This window comes from Bombina bombina, chromosome 1 (genome assembly GCF_027579735.1).
Source record: "Bombina bombina isolate aBomBom1 chromosome 1, aBomBom1.pri, whole genome shotgun sequence".
NCBI classification, from domain to species: Eukaryota; Metazoa; Chordata; class Amphibia; order Anura; family Bombinatoridae; genus Bombina; species Bombina bombina.
The window spans coordinates 1,554,330,270-1,554,336,651 of record NC_069499.1 but is presented as its reverse complement, the minus strand read 5'-3'; positions in this window follow the sequence as shown (position 1 = coordinate 1,554,336,651).

Genomic DNA, 6,382 nt, shown 5'->3' with positions numbered 1-6,382 from the left:
CCTTGACTTCAACAATTTCCAGGCAATGTGAGTCTGGGCCAACCTCTTTAAATAGGGTGGTTCCTGTTCCAGGGCGGGATATACCTTAAAGGTATATCACACACTCCCCCAACAGAGATCCCCCTTAATTAGCCGGAGAAGGCTTCATAGGGTATCTCCTATGAAATGCGCGGACCAGACGTGGTGCGTGTATTTCAGAGTGATGTAACCACGAGTTTTCCTCAGGGCCATAACCCTTCCATTTCAAGAAGTATTCTAGATGACCTCTTCTGAGTCTGGAATCCAGAATTTTTTCAATCTCGAACTCCTCTTGGTTGTCGATTAGGATTGGGGTATCAATTGGTATAGGAGTATTATCTGATGCCTTGTATAACTTCACAAGTGATACATGGAACGTTGGGTGAAATTTGTAGTGTGAGGGTAATTTTAGTTTAACTGTAGTTGGATTTATTATCTTATCAATTATAAAAGGTCCAATAAACTGATTCGCAAGCTTCTTAGAGGGTACATGTAATCGAAGATGTTTAGTGGACAATAAGACTTTGTCACCTTCCTGATACTCAGGAGCATATCGGTGATGTTGGTCATAATAAAATTTCTGAGTTGTCTTTGCTTCAGAAAGATGTTGTTTCAGCTGATCAAGTCTTTCTTGTAACTGTTTAGAGTAGTCTGTAGCTGCGGGGGAATTAACTTCGGTGGCAGATAAGGATATGGTTGTTGGGTGAAAACCATACGTTGCGTAAAAAGGTGATACTTTTGTGGTGGCGGAAACAGAATTATTGTAGGCGAATTCTGCCATCGGAAGATGATTCACCCAATCATCTTGTTGATGAGTTATATAACAATGCAGATTCTGCTCTAAAGTTTAGTTCAACCTTTCGGTTAACCCATTAGTCTGTGGGTGAAAAGCAGTAGAGAACTTAGGGTTTATTTTCAGTAGTTTACATAAGGATCTCCAAAAAGCTGAGGTGAACTGGGTACCTCTGTCAGTGATGATATTTCTTGGTAGTCCATGTAGCTTTACTATATGAGCTAAAAAAACGTTAGCTGTAACATAAGCGGATGGCAGACCTTTTAAAGGTATGAAATGCCCTAACTTTGTAAGATGGTCTACTACGACTAATATCGTGTTATAGTGTTGTGAATTGGGCAATTCTACTATATAATCCATCGATATTGTCTCCCAGGGTCTCTCAGGAATGGGCAGAGGAGATAACAGCCCTATCGGGCCTTTATGGTCTATTTTATTCCTGGCACAGGTGTCACATGATAAAACATAATCATGTATTGACTGATCCATCTGTGGCCACCAAAAGTGACGTCTAGTTTTTTCTATGGTTTTCTGTATACCACTATGACCTGCCAGAGGTATATCATGTGTGTGATGCATTATTTGTTTTCTTAATATAGATGGTACATATAGTCTTCTATTGTGATAGAATAATCCAGTCTTATTATTTTGGATACATGTGTTAGGTTTCGTGGGTTCACTTTTTAAAGCCTTTTTAATTTCTTTTTCTATAGGTGTTAAGACTCCTATGAATCTTTCAGGAGGTATAATTGGACTGAGAGTATCTATGTTAGTTTGTTCATAGAGTCGTGATAGTGCATCAGCTTTGGTATTTAACACCCCAGGCCTATATGTTATCAGGAAGTCAAATCTGTCTAAGAACAGTGAGCATCTTACCTGTCTGGCTGATAAGGTTTTGCTTTGCTTTAAATATTGGAGATTTTTGTGGTCGGTGTAGATTTTAAATGGTTCAATAGTGCCCTCTAATAAATGTCTCCATTGTTCCAATGATACCTTAATAGCTAGTAATTCTTTGTCACCTATACTATAGTTATTCTCTGCAGAGGTGAATCTTCTAGAGTAGAAGGCCACAGGATGTATCTCTGTTTTTTCCTTATTATATTGAGACAATACCGCCCCAATTCCAGAAGTGGAGGCATCCACCTCCAATACATTGTATCGGTGTTTTTTGCTAGTAAGTTGGGTCAATGGTTTTACTATATTGGAAAAATTGTCAATAAATTTACGATAGTAGTTAGCGAATCCTATAAATCTCTGTAGAGCACGTATAGAATTAGGTATGGGCCAATGAATCACTGCTGACACCTTGTCAGGATCCATCTGGATCTTGTCAGGTGTTATGATATATCCTAAGAACTTGATTTTATCCACATGAAAAAGACATTTTTCCTTTTTTGCATAAAGTTTATGTTCCTTTAACCATGTTAAGACCCATCTTACATGTCTTTTATGTTCCTCCAGTGTTCTGGAATAAATCAATATATCGTCTAGGTAAATTATGACGCATATATCCATTAAATCATGAAAGATTTCGTTTATGAAATGCTGGAATGTACCGGGAGCATTACTCAACCCAAATGGCATAACGTTATATTGGAACAGACCGTATCTAGTGCGGAATGCAGTTTTCCATTCATCGCCCTCTTTCATGCGGATAAGATTGTAAGCTCCCTTCAGGTCTAACTTAGTGTAGATGGTAGCACCCTTTAAACGTTCAATTAATTCTGGAATTAATGGTAAAGGGTACCTATTCTTGACAGTTACTGCATTTAGTGCTCTATAGTCAATTATCGGTCTTAAAGTGCCATCCTTATTTTTGACCAAAAACATTCCTGCAGCTGCAGGGGATGTTGAATGAGAAATAAACCCTTTTCTCAAATTATCGTCTAAATAAGATCTCAAGTAGACTAGCTCAGTTTGTGATAATGGGTAAATTTTCCCATGAGGTATAATTGCTCCAGGTACAAGATCTATTGGACAATCAAATTGTCTGTGTGGAGGTAGATTTTCTGCCTCCACCATATCGAACACCTCTGCCAAGTCCTGATAGACAGTAGGGACAACTTCCTTCACAGTAGCAATAATGCTATGGGGAAAACATGTAGTCTTACAGTAAGTGGAATTTAATATAAGTTTTGACTCTGCCCAGTTAATTTCAGGGTTATGTCTCTGCAACCAAGTATAACCTAGTATACTAGTATGAAGTGCTATGGGTATTACATCATAGGTGATATATTCAGTGTGACCCGTGTCTATTGTGGTTAACAATGGTATTGTCTGGTGTGTGATTGGTCCCTTTTTGATTAAAGTTCCATCAATTGATTTGACATAAACAGGGTTTTGTTTGCACACAAGGGGTATTTTATTATTTACAACATACAGGGAATCTATAAAGTTTCCGGATGCACCAGAATCAATCAACGCCCTGCACTGGATACTTTCCTGATCCCACTGTAAAGAGAGAACCAATGTCAATTGCATATTCTCTGAGATATGGCATATGTTATGTATCTCATTTTGCTTACCCTTCTTTTGTAGTTGTAGTAATGGACACTGTGAGACAATGTGTTCCTTTTTTCCACAATAGAGACATAGGTTTTCCAACCTTCTTCTTGCTTTTTCTTCCTCTGAGAGAGGACCCTTAATAACGCCAATTTCCATTGGTGAGGAACCTGTCGTCGTCCTCTCTGATGGAGTGGTATACATATATGATTTTTTAGGAATGTAATCAGATGTGGCCTTCTCGGCACGCCTTTCTCTAATTCTTCTGTCAATTGAGGTGCTCAGTTTTATGAGAGCTGAGAGACTATCCGGCATATCCTGTCTGGATAGCTCATCCTTGAGAGTCTCAGACAAACCCAGCCTGAACTGATTTTTTAAACTGATCTGATTCCATTGGGAGTCTACTGCCCACATCTGGAAATCAGTAGTGTACTCCTCCACTGTCCGCTTCCCTTGTTTGAGGGAGCGCAACTTTGTTTCTGCTAATATCTGAGAGTCAGTATCCTCATAAAGATTAGCCATTGCTTGGAAAAAATCCTGTAAGGAATCTAAAATAGGATCATTGTTCTCATAATACCTATTTGCCCAGGTCCGGGGTTCACCTTGTAGGAATGATATGGTGGTACACACTTTTATACGATTTGAATGATAGGTGCGTGGTCTCAATTAAAATAGCAAATGACAAGCAGTTTTAAAATCCCTAAACTCTTGCCTTTTGCCAGAAAAGGGTTGTGGATACTGAATATGTGGCTCAGGTACCTCGCTACTTTTAGCGGCCATGTAGTCTTTAAGCTCCGTTTTAATAGCTAGATTCTCTGCTTGCACTTCAGTTAATGCATGTGCCAGATAATCTAACTTTTGTTCAATACTATTAAACTGACTCTCTATTTCCTCAGGAGTCATAGTAGCAACAATTCCTTTATTTCAACACTAAATTATGGCCTGGAAATTATGTGATGCACTGGTTATAAACCGTGTTTTATATAGTGTTAAAATATTGGATTTGTTGCTCTTGAGATTACTAAACCGGAAATCAATACTTGTGATGACCGGTATAGATCAAAATGAGGCTGTTGCTGTATGAATGATAAATTGTTGTGTTTGATCTATACAAACTTATTGCAAAGATCAGAGAAAATAAGTAAGGTTTGCTGTTAATTATTATTGCATGTTCAGAATAGGAATAAGTTCCTGAATAGTATGTAACAAGCAAAGAATATTTCCAAATGATCTTCAGCCGACTTCACGCACTCACACAGACACAGCATAAAATATATACAAGTTCATTCATCCAAAACAGTCTTCAATATGGCACAAGAGAAGTAGCACTTTATGATCAGAAACTCGTTTTAAACCTGAGCGTTTATGAGCAATCTAGTTGGAGATAGAATACCTTAAAGTTTGTGGCTCACAGTGAACTCCCGTGCAGAGAGTAGGTAGAGACTGACCTGACGGTTGCGCTACTGCGGTGTGAGTGCGACTTCCGGTCCTGATGAGGAAAGTAGATCCGGCGGCCCTTTGCAAGAGAACGTAATAGCGCAAAAGAATGCAAGTAACCAGGAATGCAGCAATAGGCTATAACAAACAATGTTGGATTGATTATTGAATGAAAAAGATAGATATACTTCCAACTCTGTAATACAGACGCTCTTAGGACTTAGTAATTGATTCAAAGACCTGAAACAAAAAACAAGACAAGAAAATAAGCATCTTTCCTTGACTTCAACAATTTCCAGGTGGTTCCTGTTCCAGGGCGGGATATACCTTAAAGGTATATCACACTAGGTTATCAAATAACACAGAAGAAAAGCGATCCCTTCATTTTATTATGCATTAAAATGTGTATCATACTTAAAAACAGTGCTTGAGAGGGGGCAAGGGGACAAAAAAACTAAATTTATGCTTACCTGATAAATTTCTTTCTTTCCGGATATGGAGAGTCCACGACATCATTCCAATTACTAGTGGGAATATCACTCCTGGCCAGCAGAAGGAGGCACTTCCCTACCCATAATCCCCAGTCATTCGACCTTAGGGAAATGGAAAAAGGAATAACACAAAGGAGTAGAGGTGCCTGAGGTTTAGTCAGAATTAAGGGTGGGGTCGTGGACTCTCCATATCCGGAAAGAAAGAAATTTATCAGGTAAGCATAAATTTTGTTTTCTTTTCTAAGATATGGAGAGTCCGCAACATCATTCCAATTACTAGTTGTAACCAATACACAAGCTAGAGGACACAGAATGAATAGGGAGGGAGAACAAGACAGGCAGACCTAAATAGAAGGCACCACAGCATGAAGAACCTTTCTCCCAAAAGAGGCCTCAGCCGAGGCAAAAGTATCAAATTTGAAAACTTTTGAAAAAGTATGCAGAGAGTATCAAGTTGCAGCCTTGCAAATCTGTTCCACAGAAGCTTCATTTTTGATAGCCCAAGAAGAGGAGACAGCCCTAGTGGAATGAGCTGTAATTCTCTGAAGAGGCTGCTAACCAGCAGTCTCCAAAACAAAATGAAATATACTTCTATACCAGAGGGAAAGGGAAGTAGCAGTAGCCTTCTGACCCTTACGCTTTCCAGAGAAACAAACCAACAGGGCAGAAGACTGGCGAAAATCCTTAGTCGCCTGTAGGTAGAATTTCAGAGCACGCACCACATCCAAGTTATGAGAAGAAGTGTCGGAACAGAGAGAAGGAACAGTAATTTCCTGATTAACAGTTCTCTCTGAAACCACTTTAGGGAGAAAACCCCAATTTAGTACGAAGAATCATCTTATCCGCATGAAAGATAAGGTAAGGAGAATCACACTGCAAACCCGAGAGTTCCGAAGCAGTAAGAAACAAAACCTTTTAAGATAACAACTAAGTATCTATGGAATGCATTGGCTCAAACAGAGCGTGCAGCAAAACTTTAAGAACAAGGTTAAGGCTCAAAGGAGGAGCAACAGGTTTAAACACAGGCCTGATTCTGACCAGAGCCCAACAAAAAGATTGAAACATCTGGCACCTCTGCCAAACACTAATGTAAAAGAATAGATAAGACAGAAATCTGACCTTTCAGAGAACTGACTGACAA